Consider the following 22,839-nt stretch of genomic DNA (forward strand, 5'->3'; position numbering starts at 1 on the left):
ACTGTAAGTCTGCCCTTTTAAAATGTACAAGTCAGTATCTGTTAGTGTATTCACAGAGTTGTGCAACTGTCACCACTATATTTAATTTTAGAATATTGTCATCATCCCCAAAAGCAGTGTTATATACCTGTTGGTGAGGAAACATTTTCTTATACCCTTCAGTGTTCTTCTGGCTGGTCTAAGAATTAAATTGACACAAGACAGATTAACAGGGAAAAAAAATTCCTTTGTCTGTACAGAGGTCTTGTAAATATGAGACCTAAGAAGTGACCAAGACAGGCAGCTTTTTATACTTTTTAGACAAAGAAATAATAAATTTGTGAGAAATTGACAAGACAAAGAAAGCTTATGTTTGAGAGCTTCAATTTATAAGGAATTCTAAACAGAATTTAGACTGGGGTAGTAAATTAGTAAAAGTAATAAGATTTGTTTATGTAGGCTTCTTTGGCCCTGAATGCATTGCCTTTGTTGACAAGGATGTCTCTCTACTTTCTGATGGGAGAGGGGGTACCTTTCACATGGAAAATGTATTTCCTGCCTCCTGGGGACAAAAGGTAGGGAGTCAAAAGTTTTCTTGCATTGGCTATTTTTAAAAATTTTTATTTGCATTTATTCTATGCAGAATTTACTCCTGGGCTATAAGTTTTTGTTTCTTCAGTTTCTTCTGGGATATCTTTTTCTTCTGTGTAACCTCCTCTTCTGGTTTAGGAACAGTGCTCTTTTTCAGTAAGAATCATCTCGATGTGGCAGGGAGAGCTTGTATATGGGTTAATCTGGTCTTGAGCCCTGTAAATTCTGTGTTGCATCTTGGGGGCTTTGTTCACCTGGATGTGCTCAATGACCAGAGAATCTGCACCTAAACCCCCCCCTTTTTTTTTTGCATCTAAACCCTTAAGTTCAGCATTACTCTCTGCATTTTTAAGCGTGTGCAGTAAAAATTCAGCACTCTTCTTGGGCCACTGACCCTGTGTCCAGCCCCAGTGTTTGGCCTGCACGCGCCTACCAACTCCACCATTGTAGTGATGGAATGGCACACACTGCTTCTGCAAAGTGACTTCTTTCAGATACTTGGTGGCTTTTCAGATATGCATACCCTTGATGGCCTGGGTAGTTTCACGCATGTTCTTAAAGTGAACACAAAGGGGGAATCCCTGGGTGTCTCAGTGGTTTAGCGCCTGCCTTGGGCTCAGGGTGTATTCCTGGAGTCTCAGGATCGAGTCCCACATCGGGCTTCCTGCATGGAGTCTGCTTCTCCCTCTGCCTGTGTCTCTGCCTCTCTCTCTCTCTTTCTCTCTCATAAATAAATAAAATCTTTTTAAAAAAAGTGAACACGAAGATTTGAACCTCTCGATTTCCATGATTTTGTAGGGTTTTCTAGGTCCAGCAAGTAGCGAACTATTTTTGGAGGTCACCTCAGGCTGCTCAGGGGAAGAGTGGCTTTTTTTTAAAGATATTATTTATTTATACATGAGAGACACAGAGAGGCAGAGACATAGGCAGAGGGAGAAGCAGACTCCCTGCAGGGAACCTGATGCGGGACTCGATCCCAGGACCTCAGGATCATGACCAGAGCCAAAGGCAGAAGACGCTCAACTACTGAGCCACCCAAGTGCCCATGCACTGGCTTTTTCTTAACTAACTTTAATTTAAGATAATCATTATGCCACCATGGCATATCTTGGGGCAGCCTGCCCTGGGCCCCCAGTACCCCTTAGTGATATCTCTGTATTTCTCTCCAGGCTCCTACCAGTGCTAATTGACTTTCTGCCTTTATGGATTTGATGATGGACATTTCATATAAATAGAATCATATGTGGCCTTTTCTGAATAACTTCTTTTATTCAACATAAAGGTTCAAGTTTATCCATGTCATTGCATGTATCAGTACTTCATTCTTTTTTAATGGGTGAATAATATTCCTTTGTAGGATATACCACATTTTGTTTATCCATTTATCCATTGATGGCCATTTGGGTTATTTCTATCTTTTGGCCATTGTGAATAATGCTATTGTGAACATTCTTGTAAACGTATCTTTTTGCATGTCAGCCTCTGGGTAGATATCTAGAAGTGGAATTGCTGGATCATATGGTCACTCTGATTTTTAACCTTTTGAGGAGCTGCCAGATTGCTCTCCAAAGTGGCTGTACAGTTTTATGTTTCTACCAGCAGTGTACGAGGGTTCCAGTCTCTCTGGATTCTCACCGACACTTGATATTGTTGGACCTTTTTTATTATAACCATCCCAGTGGGTTTGAAGTGATGTCTCACTGTAGACTTGATTTGCATTTCCTTGATGAGTGATATTGAACACCTTGTCATGTACTTTTTGGCCATTTGTATGTCTTTGGAGAAATGTCTTTTCAAATACTTTCCCATTTTTTGTTGGGTTATTTGCTTTTTTATTGTTGTGACAGTTCTTATGTATTTTGGATACTAGACTCTTATCAGATATGTGATTTGAAATATTTTCTCCCATTCTATGGGTTGTCTTTGCATTTTATTTATGGTATCCTTTGAAGCACAAAATCTTTAAACTCTGATGCAGTCAAATCTCTAATTTTTCTTTGGCTGCTTGTGATACTGGTATCTTATCTAAGAAACTATTGCCTAATCCACTGCCATGAAGTTTTATGACTATTTTCTCATAAGAGTTTCATGGCGTTAGCTCTTATATTTAGGTCTCTGATCCATTTCAAGTTAATTTTTATATGTCATCTGAGAAGGGGATCCAAATTCATTCTTTTGCATATGGATATCTAGTTGTCCTGGCACCATTTGTTGAAAGACTCTTTCCTGTTGAAATGTCTTGGAACCCTTGTCAAAACTCATTCAAAAATAAAACTAAGGGCTTATTTCTGGGCCATCAGTTCTATCCCATTGATGTATATGTCTCTCCTTATGCCAGCACCACACTCTCTTGATTATTGTAGCTTTGTAGAAAGCTTTGAAACTGGAAAGTGTGAGTCTTCCAGATTTAGTCTTCTTTTTGAAGATTGTTTTGGCCATTCTGATGCCCTGCATTTCCATATGACTTTCACGATCATCTTGTCAATTTCCGTAAAGCAGTCATAGGTAAAGCATTGAATGTAGATCAATTTGAAGAATATTGCTCTCTTAACAATATTAAACCCTCCGGTGTGTGAACATAGGATGTGTTCTATCTATGTATTTAGGTCTTTAAAAATTTTTTTTTCAATGATGTCTTACAGTTTTTAGAGTATAGGTTTTACATTTATTTTGTTATATCCATTCCTATGTATTTTCTTCTTTTTCTTTTTAAAGATTTTATTTATTTGAGAGAGTGAGGGAGAGAGAGAGAGCAGGGGGGAGGAACAGAGGCAGAGGGAAAAGCACATTCCCCACTGAGCAGGGATCCCAGGACCCTGGGATCATGACCTGAGCCAAAGGAAGGCACTTAACCGACTGAGCTACTCAGATGCCCCTGTATTTTATTATTTTTAATGATATTGCAAATGGAATTAATTTCATTTTCAAATTGCTCTTTGCTACTCTAGAAATACAATTCCATTATTTCTGAATTGACCTTGTATCCTATAACCTTTCAGAACTCATTTATTACTGCTAATAGTTTTTTGTGTGTGGACTTTTCAAGTTATTTTTTTATCGATAAGATCATGTCATCTGTAAATAGAGATAGTGTTATGTCTCCTTCCCAATCTGGATCCCTCATATTTGTTTTTCTTGCCCAGTTGCCATGGCTGAACTTTTAGTACAGTGTTGAAAAGCAATGGCAGGAGTGGACATCCTTGTCTTGTTCCTCGTCGTAGGGGGAAAGCATCAGTCTTTCATCATCAAGTATGATTTTAGCTGTGGGTTTTTCACAGATGCCCTTATCAGGTTAAGGAGCTTCCTTCAGTGACCTTTAATAAATGCTTACTACTGAGGAACTGTGGGTAGTAAGATTTGCATAATGTGGACTTACTTAGTCATTCAAAGTTTGGAATTGCTTTGGGTGAGAAAATGTCATTTCCTCCCCAGGGGGATATTGCTCAGAGTCATCTACATTTGAGTTAAAATATGGAAGCCTAAACATATTTGAAAGAACAGTTCAAGCTAATAGAATTTCTGTTAAATTACAGTGATGCTGCATTGCCATGAGAGAATCAAAGGCGAATAAAATGGTGCTTCAGTGCTGGCATGAAGTAGGAGCTCCATAAATGGTTACTGAACAGCTCATATGTTTAGGGTAGGTATATTAGTCAGTTGGGACTGCCATGACAAAACACTGTAGACTGAGTGGTTTAAACAACAGAGCTTCTGTTGTTCTGTTCTGGAGCTCAGAAGTGTGAGATCAGTGTGCCAGTTTGGTCAGTTCTGGTGAACTCTCTCTTCTTGATTTGCAGGCAGCCACCTTCTTTCTGTATCCTCCCAGGGCAGGGAGAGATCCCTCAAGATCTTTGGTATCTCTTCTTCTAAGGATATTAATTTCTTTGTGGAGGGTCCCACCCTCATGACCTCATCTAAACTTAATCATCCAAAGGCCCCACCTCCAAATACCATTGCATTGGGGGGTTAGGACTTTAACATGTGAGTTTTGGATAGACACACACAGGTATTCCATAATAGTAGGTTAGACTGCTGCTATACACACCAGATGTGGCATGGCCAAATTTGAAATTCTAGGATTCACAGTAGCAAAGGTAGGGAATGGCAGATGCAATCAGATATTCACAAGAGTCACCATGTATTGAGAGCCCATGTATGTGTCCAGAACTGTGGTAGATTCCTTCATTCCCTCACCACAGTCCTTAGAGCAGCTCTGAAATGTAGGTGATCTCATTTATACAGAGGAATAAATTGAGATGTGTGGGGCAGGAAGAGTTTTCCTCTGCCTTAAGATTCTTCTAGATGGACTAAGAATTAAATTAACATGAGGCAGATTAACAGGAGAAAAATCAAACAAGTTTAATAGCAAGTATACCTCCTGTATACATGGGAGATACCCAGGGAAACTGAATAACTCCCTGAAATGGCCAAAGCCATCACCTTCTCCAGCTTCAAACAGATGACATGGGGGCAGGGAGTCAGTTATGGGAGGTTCTGGGAGTTATGGGAGGTTCTGAGGGAAGGCTCAGTAAATAAGGGTAGCATTGCTCTGCAGATTTGAGTTGTTTCCTTCTCCACTGATAAGCACTTCCCGAAATTTAGAGTCCCCTCTCTCTCTACTGGTGATGAGGGAGACACTCTCACCAATGAAGATTTACCTTATAAATGCAAATATCTCTTACTCCATTTTCAGAGTTGCTTTTGTCTCTGCAGGTTTCTTCAAAATAATCAGCTTAGAATAACCAGTATGCTATAGAGGCATATCTTGGGGTGGCAAAATTTGCTCCCCTACAGTAGCAAAGAGATTAAGCAATCCACCTAAAGGCACTGAGCTAGTGAGTGGGAAACTTGCAAATTAGAACCCATGTTTCTGTTTCCAAAGCCGGCTCTCTTTCCACTACACCATCCTACCTTCCGTACTGTATCCCAAGTCCTTGACACTCAAAGTATGGTCCACTGGCCAGCAGAATTGGCCTCCCCTGGGAACTTACTAGAAATTCAGTCTTGGGCCCCATCCTAGACCTACAGTCTGCATTTTAACAAGATCTCCCGGGGATAGGTGTACACATGAAATTTTGAGAAAGCCTGGGAAGCAAGATTGAGAGGGGGCAAATGACCGATACAGTGTAAAAAGGAACAAAGGTGGCTCAGTCCTTACTCGGCTCTTGTTCTGCTTCTCTTCTTCCCTTAAGGAGAACTATCTTTGGGCAGCCTGGGTGGCTCAGCAGTTTAGCGCCGCCTTCAGTCCAGGCCGTGATCCTGGAGACCGGGGATCGAGTCCCATGTTGGTCTTCCTGCATGGGGCCTGCTTCTCCCTCTGCCTGTGTCTCTGCCTCTCTCATGAGTAAATAAATGGAGTCTTTAAAAAAATAAAAAAAAAAGGAGACCTATCCTCTAGCAGATGTGGGTGGAGCATTCATAGTAAAAATGGAATCTTCCGAATAGGGCATTCAGTTATTTGTTTTAAAGATTTATTTATTTATTCACGAGAGACACAGACTGAGAGAAAGAGGCAGAGACATAGGTAGAGGGAGAGGCAGGCTTCCTGCGAGGAGCCCGACATGGGACTCGATCCTGGATCCCAGGATCATGACCTGAGCCGAAGGCAGGTGCCCATCCGCTGAGCCACCCAGGCGTCCCTGGGCATTCAACTCTTGTAACTGAAGCCTCAACTACAGGGCTTGGCAAAAATTGAGGTATTTTGCACTTTACAGTATGAGAGTTATACCTCAACAAAAAAGAAATTAAAAAATTAGGAACTAAAATCCACTGCAAGGTGAATTTTAAAATTCATAGAGCATAAATAGGTGAGATGACCTTCAAAGTACGATTGAATAGCTATTTTGGTTTTTGAAATGAGCAATGGTTAAACACTGGGAGTTCTAGATCTAAGAGATACCCATTCAGAGCAGCCTGCAGCCAAATTGAGGAACACTGTATGAGGCAGTTGGTCTCTGGCCACATGGAACAGGACCAGGAGCCGGCATAGGCTCCCCAAAATACATTATTGTGAAACTTGCTACGTTTTGTTTTGTTGGGACTACTTAAACGTTAATTAGAGGAAGCCAGAGTGTAATCTGGGTGTTGGTAAATCATTTTACCAAGAACTACACTAGACAAGCTCCAGAGAACAAAGTTCTTGGTAATGGATAGTGCAGTTAGCTGGCTTAATGGATTGTTGAGCTAATTTAAGGGTTTTATGGCAACTCAGATCAAGACACAGATGACTCCCTGACATGTCAGATTTGCTTGTGTCTCAAAGCTGGGAAAGATAGCTGTGTTGGGCGACAGTTTCAATATTCCAAAACACCCTAAAAGTAGCCCCTGAGGAATAGAAAGGAAATTGTATAGGCGTAAAGGTAAAACTCAAATACTTGCTTTAAAAAAATCACCTGGATCCTAGCACTTGAGAGCTTGGGAGGTCCCTAGAAATTCAGGTAAATCTAAGTACATCATATTGTACATGTGAGAGCCTAGAAAAGGAGAATGACTAGGTCATATGGCCAGTGAGTGACAGCTCTAAGACCTGAACTCCAGTCTCCTGATGCTGAGATCAGTGCTCCTTCTGTCTCCCCTGTTGCATAAGTACTGAATGGGATGCTCAGTGTATGTATTGGGGGTTTCCCACACCAAATAATTGTGTGATGCCGGCTGGGTATTTGACCATTTAACTCATTCTGACCCTGTCTGCCTGAAGGTAGCATCAGATCCTACAGGTCAAGGGCTCAGTACTATGAGAGTGCCCCCCATTTCAGATGCCAATGACAAATCCAGCTTGTTACCTGTGCTTCTGACCGACTATAAATTTGTTTCCTCAGGTTTGATGAACTGGCTAAAGCAACTCATTGAAGTCAGAAATATTTACTGATGTTTACCAGTTTATTAGGAAGGATCTTTTTTTTTCTTTATCCTTTTTTTTTATTATTGGCTTTTTATTTTTATTTTTTAATTTCTTATTTAAATTCAATTTGCCAACATATGGTATAACACCCAGTGCTCATCCCATCAAGTGCCCTCCTTAGTGCCTGTCACCCAGTTACTCCATCCCTCCACCCACCTCCCCTTTTGCAACCCTTTGTTTCCCAGAGTTAGGAGTCTCTCATGGTTTGTCTCCTCTAATTTTTAGGAAGGATCTTTGAAGGATACAGGTGGGCAGCCAGATGAAGAGGCACATAGGGCAGGGTTCAGATGGGTCCTGAGTGCAGGAGCTTCTGTCCCCATGTAACAAGGGGGTGCCATTCACTTGGCCTGTGGGTGTATTCACCAGCCAGGTGGCTCATCAACTCTTACTGTTCTAGAGTTTTTATTATAGATCTCGATCTGTAACCACCCTTTCCCAGAGGTCAGTGGGCATGGCTAAACATTCCCACCCTCTCATCACTTTCTGGTGACCTGGCCCCATCCAGAGGCCCCAGTTCCCTGGGTGGTCATGGGCTTAAAGCTCCACCTTGTGGGGGCTGGTCTGAGCAATCCTGCATCTGGGCATGAGGGCTGGAGGCATGAGGCAGGTGCATCCTGTTGCATTGCCATTTGAATTATTCTCTGGCTTCTGAGACGGCATTGCTGTGTGCTGTTTCAGGCATCAGCGGAAAGCTTTTTAATAAAAATGGAACCCAAAGGAGGAATGATAAGGTATCTGATTTTAACCCGAAGTGAGAGAATACCAGATGTTTCATTCTGTCTGAAGGTTCGAGGGAGGAAAAAGCAATTAGCAGCTGCTACTGATTTAGCAACAGACACCTGCTAAATGAAAATCTGTAAAACCGGCCAGGCTTGGCACCAGAAGTGTGTATGCTGCTTCTCAGACATTTCTGGGAATTGTAAATTATGTTGGCCCAAAATAGGTTGTGGGTGGCAGGGGGGTGAGTGGGCCCTAGAGAAGCTAAACATGTCTGTATATACCAGGATTGTATTATTCTGAGATGACAGCAACTTAAATTGGCTTTTTGGTGGGTAAATGGGAAGGGAGAGAAGACAAGGAATCTTTCAGAAGCTGCCTGGTTACTCCTCCCGGCTTCCCACCTGACTCATAAGTTGCCCTCTGGGGTCCGTAGGGCTGACAGAAGGGAGGGGGGAGTCCTGCTTCCCCTCCTCTTGCTGATCTGGAGCATACCTCTCCCCTCTCTTAAGGACAGCGAATCTCAAAGCATGAAGGACTCTCACCTGTGGGCTCACAGCTCCTGCCCTGTGACGGTGACAACTGTTGGCTCTAGGAGCCATCTGGACATCTGCTGAGCTTGGACTTTGCTTTGGCTTGGAAAGAGGCCTATCTATGGCTTTCTGGTTTCCAGAATTCTCTTCCAAGTAGACATTAACTACCGTGCTCCCTCCTCCATTTTCCTGAGGCTCACACTGAGACACAAACAGTGGAAATAGGAATTCATGGGGAGGGCTCTGGGGGAGCTGGGTATGTGTCAGAAGGGTGGGAGGACATAAGTTTCTGTATGGAATTGAGTGTTCAAGATGTGACTGATTATAAAGTCTGATTATAAGGATGTGACTGGCCAATTTGTGATTGGTCTAGATGGTGTCGAAAGAATGGAGCCACTCCCATCTGGGCCACACTCACCTCATGTGACGGTTGTTTCTCAGTTTCCATACTAGGCCGGAGGTCATTTGCAACGTGGGCCAGAGGGGATGGCCCTGTCTTGAGGGAAGGGATGGTCGCTTTCCTGTGGAGCCAGGGCCAGGGGATGCTGATGGCACGTGCATGCCAGGCCTGTCCTGAGACCTGGCAAGGTGTTTTAGTGTGCCTGAAGACCAAACTCCTAGTGCCAAAGGTGGGAACGGAGAGAAGACCCTTTTCTTTCTTGAACCCAGTGGGCCCTTAGGCAAGAATAGTCATCTCAGATACATTTGAATTTTACTTCCTCTGTGCTACAATGCCAATGCAGGATGGGAAAAGGAATGGTGCGAGAAGGGTGGTAGGAGATCTGAGATCCCCACCCTCCAGCCAGGATTGGGGGAGCTCCACCTTCTCTGGTCTGTTACCTGAGATACAGCATTCCCATCACTCGGTTTCAGTGGGTAGAATAATTGGAGCACAAAGCTATATCCTGTGACAACAGGCTCCCCTAGGAGAGATACCCAGGGGCCCTGTCTATGATGGAGTGCCCAGCGTGCACTCATGGCTATATTCTGTCTTCCACTGATTGTTACTGGAAATGGAAGTCTGGGTGTTGTTTTCCAGCCTTCTGTGGCTGTGTCCTAATTGTTGGGGGCAGTCAGGAGGCCATGCTAATTCTCTTCACTGGTTTGGCCACCTGTCCTGTTCTCAGTGCTTTCTTGACATATCTCTATATAAGGTGACAAATGCCTACTATTTGTCTAGTATTGTGTCAAGTTCTCTGAGGTATTAGGAAATCCATTTAACTCTTCGTGTAGCTAACATAAACCCTTGGAATACAGATTTCAACCATCTTTTGATTTCTGAGTCCTTCAGAATGCTAGAAATCAGCATTTAGAGTGAGTTGGGTGTAAGACCATAAAGTGCCTGCAGGCAGGGAGCATTTGTATCTTGTTTGTAATAATTGATACATAGCAGGTGCTCAATAAATATATGCTGATTGAATGAATGAATGAATGGATCAGTGTCTGGGGAATCATGAAGTTAGATTCCAGTGTTGATTAGTTCCCATGGCAGTATAATTAGAATATTCTAGGTCTGGGATCACATGGTAGGGATGGAAGACCAGACATTTCAATAGCAGGGGATCAAACCATCATGGATTTGAGTCATTTGAAAGTTAAGTTTCAAAGTCAAGGGCTGCCTCTGTACTATAAGGGACCTCAGCACACGTCAAGACAAGGTAGGTCAGAGGTTAAGAATGTGAACTCTGGAGTTAGACTGCCTGGTTTATATCCGGGCTCTGTAACTAACCTTGGGGCAGTTGCTTCATCTCTGCTTCAGTGACCTCTTCTGAAAAATGGAGATTATAACAAAGATCTGATATAGCTGTTGTATTTGTTAATAACGTACCAAGTACTTAGGACAGTGCCTGGTAGAGAATTAAGTACTATGTACCAGTAATTATTAATTATCATTACTGTTCTTGTTATCTTTATTGTTGTTTCAAACATTGGTCCTGTGTCTATCCTTATCAGTACATTTTCCAGGGAACTACCAGTCATTTCTATGAGAAACTATTCTGAGTTTCACACCTACCACTTAGACTTTTGGAGCCTGGCCTACTAGTATTTCTCCAAGGCTAGGTTAAATGCTCCTCCATCCAGATTTCCTCAGGGAGCTTTGTTAAAATACAGAATGCTGGGCCTCATCCCAGTAGGTCCAAAGAGGATTTTCTCTCTAGAAATCTGTGATGAAAATAAAGAATCTGTGTGTTCTCTGTGTGCTGGATTAGCCAGGAGCTGCTACAAGCCAAAGTTTGTTATCCTTCAGTGCTGGTAGACAACCTTGTAGCAGGCCCAGAACCTGGGAAGAGCTAGCTAAACAGAAGAGAGAAGTAGGGAGAGAAGTGAGCAAAGTCTACTCCTGTCAGGAGATGGTCAAGTACCATCTCTGGTGGCCTCTAGGGGACATGTGACATTTGCCATCCCTTGATTTAGGGGTTCATGAACCTGGCTCCTCCTCATAACAGAGGCAATGGGCCTGGTTAGGGGGAGATGTTAGAGGCAGCAGGACAGGGAGGCCTGTCTTATAAATGGCTGCCTGGCTCACTGGCTGCCTTCAAGCAAGAGCCCCTAAGATTAGAATACTAAGCACACTCCTTCCTCAGTTGGTGGTGGAGGGGTGTGTGGAGGGCTGGGTGTCTTGGAGCTGTTTTGACTGGGCTGAGAGCCAAGTCTCAGCTGCTTTTTCACCCCTTCTTTGCTCTATTGCTAGCATGGAGTTGGTCTGATTCCAAGCCAACTTATGCCCAAGTCCCATGTGGGCACTAAAATATAGACAAATGGTACCCTAGGCTACCTTTCCTCTTGTACTTCCCACTCTAAATGGCTTACATATTCCAGGTGGCATCTGTCAGCCACGTCAGGGGGGAATGACACCTTGGTCCTGTCAGTGGCACTAAAGGCCCTCATGGAGACCCTAGTTATAGTACCTAAACGAAGAAGGCCAGCCCCGGGTAAGTCATACTGCAGGGTGCACTTTGGACCCCACATACCAGCTGCTTGCCCTTTGACTTGTGGCTGCCCAGGCTCCTCTGTGGGCCTTGGAACAATTTTTCTTCTTAGCCTTTTCTCTGAGTTCTCTAGAGAGAGCTGCATAAATATTTGCTTTCTGTCTTTGAGTAAAAAATCAAGTAATGTGTTCAGGGCTGGACTTGCAGGTCCCCAAGTACCTTCCTGTGTATTCAGAGTTTCTCTCCCTTTTTCCACATGAAATTCCAGCTTTGGCTCAGTCTGAAGAAGTAGTCAATGTGGGTTTAGTGACTTCAGGGCCCCCTGGGTCCCTTGGAATGCCTAGTGCCGTATCATGGTAGCTAGGTAGGATAAGGCCTTCAGGTTTCACAGTAGACCCTACTTCTTTTCTGTCAGGGGAATAGCCTGGAGTATAAACAGGTGACAGCAGTCAAGGTCATGCATTCTGGAGCCGGGTTTCCTGGGTTCCTATCCTGGCTTAGCCATTTAGTAAGCCTGGACACCTGGGGCAAGTTATTTGATTGAGCCCCCACCCCCTTTTCTTTCTAAAGCCACCTGGGATGCACACAATGGGAACAATCATATTTATAGTCCTTAACTCTAGCAGACTCTACCACTGGTCTGTGCATGGCCTGTTTTAATTTTCTTCATGGGTACATTTCTTTATTCATGCGTAACATAATAAGCAGCTGTTCTGAACCCAACCCAGGAGCTAGTCACACTGATAATACAGAATTAAGCTATATGTGCTTCCCCATCCTGCTCCCTACCTCCTTGCCCACCTTGATGGAACCACTCATCTGAATTTTGGTTTTTATTCCTTTCCAGTTTTTGAAACATTTTATCTTTCTCATATATATATATGTATATATGCATACATATATATGCGCGCATGTGTATATATATATACACACACACATATATATTAATATATTCCTAAATAAAATATTATTTAATTTTAGTTGTTTTTTACCCTTATAAAAATGATATTATATTATATATTTTAGCTGGGTTTTTTTGACCTTCATTAAAATGTTATTATATTATATATAGTCTTCTAGGATTTGCTTGTTTTCTTTAACAACATATTACTAAGATTCATCCCTGTTACTGAATATAACTCTGGTTATATTTTCACTGTGGTGTAACATTCCATCCTATGAATAGGCCACAGTGTCTTTCTCCATTCTCTTTAAGATGGGAGTTCGGTCATTCCTACTGTCTCACTATTACCAAAAAAACTCTCTGTGCCTCAATTTCCTCCTCTTTTTTTTTTTTTTTTTAAAGATTTTATGTATTTGTTCATGGGGGGGGTGGCGCACAGACACAGGCAGAGGGAGAAGCAGGCTCCATGCAGGGAGCCCGACGTGGGACTCAATCCCGGGTCTCCAGGATCAAGCTCTGGGCTGAAGGCAGTGCTAAACCTCTGGGCCACCCGGGCTGCCCCAATTTCCTCCTCTTAAAACTGGAGAATAGCGATAGGAGCTATGTTATAAGTAGGAAACGGAAGGAGTTCAATAGTATATGGTTGGTCAGGGTCTTCATTTGCTTTTGCTTGGACTGTCATGGCGAATACCATAGACTGGGTGGCTTAAGCAATATAAACTTACTCCCTCGTAGTTTGGGGGCCTAGAAGTCTAAGATCAAAGTGTCAATAGTGTTAGTTTCTTCTGAGGGCCTCTCTCTTTGGCTTGTATATGGCGATCTTCTTCGGCTGTCTTCCCATGGTCTTTCCTCTTGTGTCTGTCTTAATTTCCTCTTCTTATGAGGAAGGACAGCAGGCATTAGGCTAGGCCCCATCTATTGGACCTCATTTTATCTTACTTCCCTCTTGAAAGGCCCTGTCTTCAAAGACATCACAATGTGAGGTACAGGGAGGGGGGAGGTTAGTACTTCAACATATGAATTTGGGAAGGGAGCGTGATTTAGCCCATAAAAGTTAGTAAATATATAAGCCATTATGAGCATCATTATCTTCCTCCTTCACCTCTTCCTCCCAATTCCTAAGTCCTAACTCCCCTCCTAACTAATTCCTGAGTCTGTTAAGAGGTAGCAGAAGAGCTAATGGGTATCATTTTCATCTTGGATAAAGGGAATTGCTAAGTGATGCCTTGCAGCATACCCAATGGCTGACTGACCCCAAATTGCCACTTTAGTAGAAGTTCTATTAAGGGCTTGCCTGGCCAAGGAAGGTAGCTCTAGGCTGCTGTATCTCACACCCCAAAATGTACTTCCACAAGTAGCTGGGCCACCAGAGCAAATGGCATCTTTCATGGATTGAAAATATTTTGTTCTGACATCAGAGAGCTTCCCAGGGGCAGCTACCAATAACCACAACTCTGTTCTGCTCTCCTGAGGGCTCTGAGTACAAAGGAGGAAGTCTAGAGGAGCCCTGATAGGGTTTGGACTCCAAAAGGAAGGACCAGTCTCCCACCCACCTGTCATTCTCTCTACATCAGACTATAAGAATAAGATGGAAAACCCTGTGCCTGGTAGGGTTGTAGGCAACTGTCCTTACTGGGGCCAGAGGTGGAGTCATAAGGGAAGATAGAATGAGAATGAAGGATTTTGGCAGGGGGTCTGTAGACACACAACACCCCTCTCCCGTTATGTGTTAATTTCTTTACATGCTCAGATACTCTGAGAGAGGGAGTTTGTAGAAACTAGAAAAATTTGCACTAATCATTCCTAATAGCTGAATGCATCCTCCTGGTTAAGGATTCCTGCAGTGCAGAGATAAGGAGACTGTAACATGAATATTCTCCCCTCCCACTCCACAGAGGTAATTGCTGCCAACAGTCTGGTATGTTCCTTTTTGACCCTTTCTTTGACTTTTAAAAACTTTTAGCTACATGCTTAATAAATGAGTATGTTCATTTGTTAGAAAGCTCCAACTATACAAGTCTATTGAATCCAAAGTCAAGGTCTTCCCTATCCCAACCTCTCCTCCCCAACCCTGTCCCCCAGCCCAGTTTGTTAAATATCTTCCCAGGCTTTTCCCTGTGCATTTTACATACACCTAAAAGCACAAATACTAATTTGTCTTTTTTCTTCTACAAAAAGAATCATGGTTTGTATAATGTGGATTTGTTCATTTTTAAGATATTTTTATAGGTTTTATTTATTTGAGAGAGAGTATGGGGGTGGGGGTGGAGGCAGAGGGAGAAGGAGAAGCAGACTCTCTGCTGAACAGGAAGCCTGACATGGGGCTTAAACCCAGGCCTCCGGTATCATGACCTGAGCTGAAGGCAGACACTTAACCAACTGAGCCACCTAGGTGCCCCTGCTCAGTTTATTTGAAAGACTTATTTATTTATTTATTTATTTATTTATTTATTTATTTATTTATTTATTTATTCATTCATTCATTCATTCATTCATTCTTTGGAGGGAGGGGCAAAGGGAGAGGGAGAGATTCTTTTTTTTTTTTTTTTTTTTTGCAATTAGCAAGAGGGTTTATTGGACGTTTGCGCAAACGGGCTCTCCGCCTCCGAAGAGGAAGAGAGCCCTGATTAGCAATTACGGGTATCTTTTAAAGGCAAAAGGAAAAAAAAAAACCGCTTAAAGACAAAAGAACCTCGGGAGTTGCATAGCATTCAGGTTATTGATTTCACAGAGGGTCAACATGAACCTATTCAGGGACATTCCAATCAGGGTGTGGGGGGAAATGGTTTTCTTATTGTAAACAGAATGCTTTTAGTTGCTAAAATTTCAGGAAGACGCCTGGATGGGCTACCTCTGGATTAGGGCTGGCCCTACTTACAAGGGGGGAGGTTTCTTCATTCCCTCCTCTTGTTTGGGCTGATTTTAACCTTAAAATCTTAGGGAACATTTATTTCTTCAGTTTGGAGGGCCCGACATTGCTGAGTTAATACCAGAGCTTGGGTAATAAACAATCTTTCTCGGATGAACTGGAGCGGCCGGTTGAGGATGCAGGGGCCGAAAGTTAGCAGCAGGAGCAGGATAACTAGAGGGCCCATAATGGTAGAGATTAGGGTGGTCAACCAGGAAGACTGATTAAACCAGCTTTCAAACCAGCCCTGCTGGGCCTCCCGGTCCCTTTGTCTTTTATTTAACCTTTCCCTGAGTTTGGCCATGGAGTCTCTGATGACTCCAGAATGGCCTGCGTAGAAACACATTTTTCTCCTAGGGCTGCACACAGTCCTCCCTCTTTCAGGAATAGTAAATCCAAGGAGAGGGAGAGATTCTTAAGCAGACTCTGCACTGAGCATGGAGCTCAGTGCATGGGGCTGGTCTCATGACCATGAAATCATGACCTGAGCCAAAATCAAGAGTCGGATTGCTCAACTGACTGTGCCACTCAGGTGCCCCAAGATTTGCTCAGTTTTACAGACAAATGGTTGTACCTCCTTTTTTTTGTAAATGGTTGCATAATTTGTCCTCAAGAGTATTTTTTGATGACTTTCCCACTAATGGACATTTGGTTTACTTTTTGTTATTAGAAATAACGTTGCATTGAACATCTTTACACATACAGCTCTGTGTGTGAATACAAGCATCTCTGTTAGTATCAATTACTAAAAGTGAGTCAAAGTGAACGGGTATTTAAAAATTTTGGTAAATATTGACCACTTGATCTCCAAAATGAATGCATCTTGTTTTCCCTTCCCATTAACATATCTTAGGATTTCTGCCATATTAGGTGATACAAATTACGTCATTTAAGTTTATTTAAATTTTTAAAGTTTCCCAACTTCTTACTGTGGGAATTTTCATTACTAATGAGTTGAAATGATAGTATAGTGAATAATGACCACATGTCCCCCAGCTAGATTTAACAACTAAGTTTTCCATTTTCTGTTTCCACCACAACTGCTTCTAAGTAAGTGCGCTGAATCTTAAAAAAAAAAAAAAAATTGCAAACATCCTGACACTTCACTTCTAAATACTTCAGCCTGCAGAACTGAAAAATAAAGAAGGGCCTTTGTACAGTCACAATACTGTGATCACACTCAAGAAAATTATCAACAATTCTATAATACTGTCTATTTTACCTGATAATCAGTTTATAATTGAAATTTCCCCAATTTGTTCCAAGAGTGTCTTAAATTTTATTTTTTATAGTCAGGATCCAGTCAGGTTTCAAGATTGTTTTTGACTATCCTATCTCTTCAGTTTTTGTTTATTTTTTAAAATCTTTGAACAGTCCCCCACTTCTTTGCTCATGGCATTGTAATTTTGACGAATCTGGGCCAGTTGTTTCATAGACTCTTCCATATTCTGGATTTGCCAGACCATTTTCTCATGGCACCTTATTGTTTTCAATGGCAGCAGGGTATTGTGTTCCATGAGTATATTGTGGTTTATTTTAGGTTGTGGGTATTCCTTTTGTGGCTCCTTTAACAAGTGGTATTTAGTCCCAAGGAGTTTGTGGCACCCATAGACCACAGTAGAGGTCTGTGGTCAGTTAATGAAGACGAAGTGTTCCAAGGCCAAACTCAGATGGCAGGAACATTACCAAAGGGATCCCTGGGTGGCGCAGTGGTTTAGCGCCTGCCTTTGGCCCAGGGCGCGATCCTGGAGACCCAGGATCGAATCCCACGTCGGGCTCCCGGTGCATGGAGTCTGCTTCTCCCTCTGCCTATGTCTCTGCCTCTCTCTCTCTCTCTGTGACTATCATAAATAAATAAAAAATTTAAAAAAAAGAAAAACATTTAAAAAAGGAACATTACCAAGGCATCAGTAAGAGTGGGTTGCGTCCTTTACCTTTCCCTTCCCCTGCTAAAGGAGACGGGTTATTGTTTTGGTCTGTTCAAGCTGCCATAACAAAACATCACAGGCTAAGTAGCTTCTATAACAGAGATATATTTCTCCCAGTTGTGGAGGCTGGAAGTCTGAGACTGGGGTGCCATAGTGGTTGGGTGAGGGCCCTCTTCTGGACCACAGGCTCCTTGCTGTGTCCTCCTAGGGTGGAAGGGGCTAGGGCCCCCTCTGGGACTTCTTCTAGGGGCACTGATCCCATTCACAAGGGCTCCACCCTCATGACCTAATCAGCCCCTAAAGCCCCACCTCCTAATACCTATCACATCAGGGCATGAATTCATGGGAGGGACACAAATATTCAGACCATAAGCAGTTATCTTTTCTGATTCTCTGATTTCTTTTGGGATTCTGCAGTCTGGGGCTAAGCTTAGACCAGGGTCCTCCCTTTGTAACCACCTGTTCTTACTCTGCACCTCATCATCAGCCATGGACTCTTCTGGTAACGCCAAATCTCTTACTGTGTAGCATGAGCTCCGAAGCTGGGAGCTCCCTGGACTTCTAGCACACCCCGCCTTCATATGGTTATCTCATTTTGGCTTGTCTTTCCTTCCTCATCTCCAGGAGCCCAAGGTAATCCTTTTCTTGTGCTATGGGTCCCACTCGTGTCTGCTGTAGGACCCCTTACTGTCCAGTGCCTTCTGCCTGCCCTGCTTCTGCAACTTCTTCCTCTTGTGCTGGCTCCTTCCCCTACCCCATTAATAGGTTTGAGTCTGCCCCATTCTTCCCAGTTACTTCTCTGTTGATACTAGCCGGGGGTTCCAATATCCATCCCTCTCCACCCACACGCTCCTGCTGAGAGGATTCTGGACCAGGGGTCTGCAAAGTGGAGTGTGTAGATGGTCGGGGGGTGCTTGCTTAAAGAAAATACTAGCATTTCTCTGCATCTTAGAGTTTCATCTTCTTACTATTCCATGCTGGTGTTTTATACCATGCATGTGTATATTGTAACAGACAGTTGCACATGTGTATCATTTGCCTTTCAACTCCCCAGCCTCCTTGAGATGTAGCCTCACTCTCTTACTGACATCGGAGTCTCTCTGCCAGGCTAGCACACTGGCCTCACGAACTCAGGATGAGCCTAGCTGCTCTTCCTATACCTTGTCTCCTTCAGTCATGCTTCCTTGACCGCAGACCCCAACTTGAGAAGCCTCAGCATCCCACTGGCCATCTAGGCTCTCAGTCCCAGGTTCATCCTTGACTTCTTTCCTCCTATCCAATTGGTCCAAGTCTTGGTGATTCAACTCCCTTACTTTCTCTCACAGCTGCCCATCCTCACTTCTCTTGCTGCCTCTGCCTCAAGCTGGATTTAGACATTCTTGTTGCCATCCCCTAACTGGTTTCCCTGCCTCCATTCGCATCCCCTTGCACATGGACACCAGTGGGAGCTCCTCACAACTACACATCATACAGGACTCTCCCTCACTTTCTTTTTTTTAATTAAAAAAATTTATTTATTTATGAGAGACAGAGCGAGTATGGGGGGAGGATCAGAGGGAGAAGGAGAGAAAGAATCCCAAGCAGACTTCCTGTTGAACTTGGGGCCTGATATGGGGTTTAGTCTCACGACCCTGACTAAGATCATGACCTGAGCCAAAATCAAGACTCGGATAATCAACCAACTGAGTCACCCAGGCACATCTCTCCCTCACTTTCAAAGAAAAATCAAGGCAGATCCCATGCTTGATCTACAGGGTTTTCCATATCTTTTGCTACACTGAGCTCATCCCTTTACCCATTAGCCTCCTTGACTAGACTATGAAGTCTTGCAGGGCAGGGACTGTGTTTTCATCATTACTATATATCCAGAGCCAAGCACATTTCCTGCCACCTAGGAATGTCTCAGTCAGTGTTTTTTTTGTGTTGATTGGATGAGAGTAAGAATAGGACTGTCATGGGTAAGAAGAGGAGTGCGGTATTGATATTCCTTTGAGAAATAAATGTCTGGGGTGCCTGGGTGGTTTAGTTGGTGAAGCATCTCCCTTCAGCTCAGGTTATGATCCTAGGGTCCTGGGATTGAGCCTTGTGTCAGGCTCTCGGCTTGGTGGGGAGCCTGCTTTTTCCTCTCCCTCTGCTGCTTCCCCTAGTTGTGAGCGGTCTCTCTCTCAAATAAGTAAATAAATAAAGTATTTTTTAAAAAGAAATAAGTCTCCAGGGAGAAACTTTCACCTAGAGATAGGTCAAAAAGAATGAATCACATTGAGAAGCTAAAAGTTATCCTGGTAGTCATCTGATAGATACACTGATGTGTGACTTAGGGCTATGGGACAAGCTCAAAGGCTACCTATCATCTCTTGCTGGAGGCTCTTGCTAAGGCAGTGTGATGAGATAAGAAGAATTCCAGCTTTTGACCCACAGAGGCATGACATTGAGTTTTATTGGCTGGAATCGAGATCTTGTCTTTACCACTTCCTGACTGGACTGATGTGGACAAGGAGGGTGATCACAACAGCTAGCATAGTATGCCAGCGCTGGGCCAAGAACTCTACATGCATTACCTCACATAATTTTACTACAACTCAATGAGATAGACATTATTATCATCCCCATTTTACAAAGGAGCCAAGTAGAGGTCAGCAAGATTAATTTGATTTGGCCAAAGGTACAGTGTAGCCAAAGGTTGGGGCTAAAATTTTCAATCTCAGCAGCCTGACTCTAGGCTGGACATATTCGTTTGGAAGTCATCAGTATCCAGATGGCATTGAGAGCCAGGAGCCTGGATAAGATTATATAGGGAGTGCGAGTAGCTAGAAAAGAGAGCCAAGGACTTGGTTCTGGGACCATCCAATATGAGGAACAGAAGGAAGATCCAGTAAAGGGGGTTGAGAAAGGGAGTCACTGGGGTGCCTCGGTGGCTCAGTCGGTTAAGTGTCTAACTCTTGATTTTGGCTTAGGTCATATCTTAAGATCCTGGAAATGAGCTCCGTGTCAGGCTCTGTGCTCAGAGGCGAGTCTGCCCAAGGATTCTCTCTCCTTCTCCCTCTGCTACTCCCCACTCCCCCCACCCCCATGCTTGTGCTCCCTCTCTTAAATAAAATAAATAAATCTTTACAAAACAAAACAAAAGAAAAACAAAAAGAAAAAAAGAAAGGGAGTTACTGAGATAGGGGAAGAATAGAAAATGGTATCCTAGAAGCCTAGTGCAGAAAGTGTATTAAGGGCCAGAGAATGATCACTGCATCAGATGCCACTGTGAGGGGTCAGGTAAGATGAGGCCCAAAAATCGGTCAGGACCAGTATGTTGTTAACTACACAGGTGCCAAAACTCTTCCTGACACCCTGGTATGGGGCTGAATACAGGGTGGCTATTTAAAGTTTGCACAGAGATGTCACAAGGGCTAGGGAGAAGCAGGGGCAAGATTTTTTTGTTTCTTCCGATAAAAGATATTTCTAACTTACTTGTTTTCTGATGGCAATGATCCAGTGAAAAAAAGGGAAAGTTGCAGGTATGATGTCCTTTGAGTAGGCAAGAGAGGATAGGATCTAGCCCACACATGAGGGGACTAGCCTTGGCCAGTCTACTGTGTGGTGGTGGGGGATTCCTAAAAGCAGAACAAAAAGGCAGCTGTGGGGCTGGGTACAGAGAGGAGGGACCCATGGAGGTAGGAGCTTGTGGACATCCTTTTCCTGTCACTCTTTTCCTTCCAAATGGAAGAAGAAGCCATATCATCAGCTTGAGAAGGGTAGAGGGTAGGTTTGGGGAACTTGGGATAAGTTGTGATATAGTTGTCCAGGAGGGAGGAGCATGAATGGATTTGGATGATAGGGTAGTATTAAGGGCCTGCTCCACATTTGCAGTCACGAATTTCAAGGGTCAGCAGCATAGCTTCATATGTATTGTTCTACAGCCACACTCATTTGCCCAGGTATAGGGACATGAAGGCAGAGAATCGGATTTAACCAGCAATGTAGCTTTGCAAGGCAAGTAAGATAGAGGGGGAGAGAGTGTCTGGAGGGTTGAGAATATGGCAAAGGGACTGACGGGCAAGTGTAGAAGTCAGGCTGGGAGGTCAGTGAGAGGCAGTAAAAGGTGGTGGGACCAGTGGACCATAGGGGCCATGGAGTTGGAAGAGGGACATGAGGTAGGTGAGTTGGCTAGGTAGGTAGGTAGGAGGTGGTGGTTAGAGAGTGGGGTATGTGACAAGCTAGCACAAACTATTGAGAACACAGGAATTTTCACACAGGAGAGCTGGAAAGAAATGGCAAGGGGGGCAAGAGGCAGAGTCCTCAAGGACAAAGGAGAATGCACAGGCAGAGGGTCTGTAGGTGACAGCAGCAAGAAGAGTGGTTGGTGGCAGAGTCCAAGGGCATGTCGTTGAAATCAGGGGAGGGGTGAGAAAGGAAGCAGCGAGAATGTTTGTGGAAGAGCCAGCAATGTAGAAGCAGCAGAGAGGAACAGACAGGACCCCTCCCAGCTTCGTGGCACAAGGCAACATGGGGGGAAAACCACCCGGCATGTGAGAGGGCTGTGGGGATGGCAGTGTCCTCAGGGGGAAGGGAACCAGGTTTTTGTTAAAGAAGGTGAAGGGACTGCTCAGAGGACACTTTGAGGATATAGAGGATTTCGCTAAAGAATAGTCTGCAAGTTCCAGAGGATAGGCTGCACGAGTTTCTAGAACTGAGGGAAAGTGGGAGGTGAGGTCGGATTAGGGGGCATTAGAATTCAGGTTTTGGGTGGTGATCTGGGAGTTTGGGGCTTTTTTTTTAAGAATTTATTTATTCATTCATTCATTCATTCACTTGTTCCTCCCTCCCTCCCTCCCTCCCTCCCTCCTTCCTTCCTTCCTTCCTTCCTTCCTTCCTTCCTTCCACATGTGGGACCACACATGCAAGCAGGTAGAGAGGGAGAGAATCCCAAGCAGACTCTGTGGTGAGCGTGGAGTCCAATGTGGGGCTCGATACCACAATCCTGAGATCACAACCCGAACTGAAACCAAGAGTTGGTTGCTTCACCAACTGAGCCATCCAGGCACTCCGAGTTTGGGGTTTTTTATGGTGACTGGGATGACCAGGGATGGATGGCATGATGGGCTGTCTCGTCTCCATGGCAGAACATGATGGTGCAGCTGGCAGAGCTGCGCACAGGGAGGAAGGAGGTCACACTCTTACCATGGACAGAGTCCATGCCCCTCATATTTTTACACAGTCTGAGCCCAGAGGCCTGGTAGGCTTTATCCATCTGCTCTTTTGAGTAAAAAAAAAAAAAAAATGACTTGGAGGGAAGCTAAAGACCCATGTAGTTTTAAACATTGCTAGTAAAAAAAAAAAAAAAAAAAAAAAGGGATCCCTGGGTGGCGCAGCGGTTTAGCGCCTGCCTTTGGCCCAGGGCGCGATCCTGGAGACCTGGGATCAAATCCCACATCGGGCTCCCGGTGCATGGAGCCTGCT

General features: G+C 43.8%; 1 protein-coding gene and 1 pseudogene across 9 annotated transcripts in view; one reads left to right on the top strand and one right to left on the bottom strand.

The window, feature by feature from the left end:
* Window positions 1–22,839, top strand: part of TMEM164 (transmembrane protein 164) — a 171,622-nt gene that overhangs the window by 108,511 nt on the left and 40,272 nt on the right. The window lies entirely within an intron of this gene.
* Window positions 560–9,169, bottom strand: LOC121483036 (annotated as a pseudogene).

Source organism: Vulpes lagopus, chromosome X, assembly GCF_018345385.1.
Source record: "Vulpes lagopus strain Blue_001 chromosome X, ASM1834538v1, whole genome shotgun sequence".
Taxonomy (NCBI): domain Eukaryota; kingdom Metazoa; phylum Chordata; class Mammalia; order Carnivora; family Canidae; genus Vulpes; species Vulpes lagopus.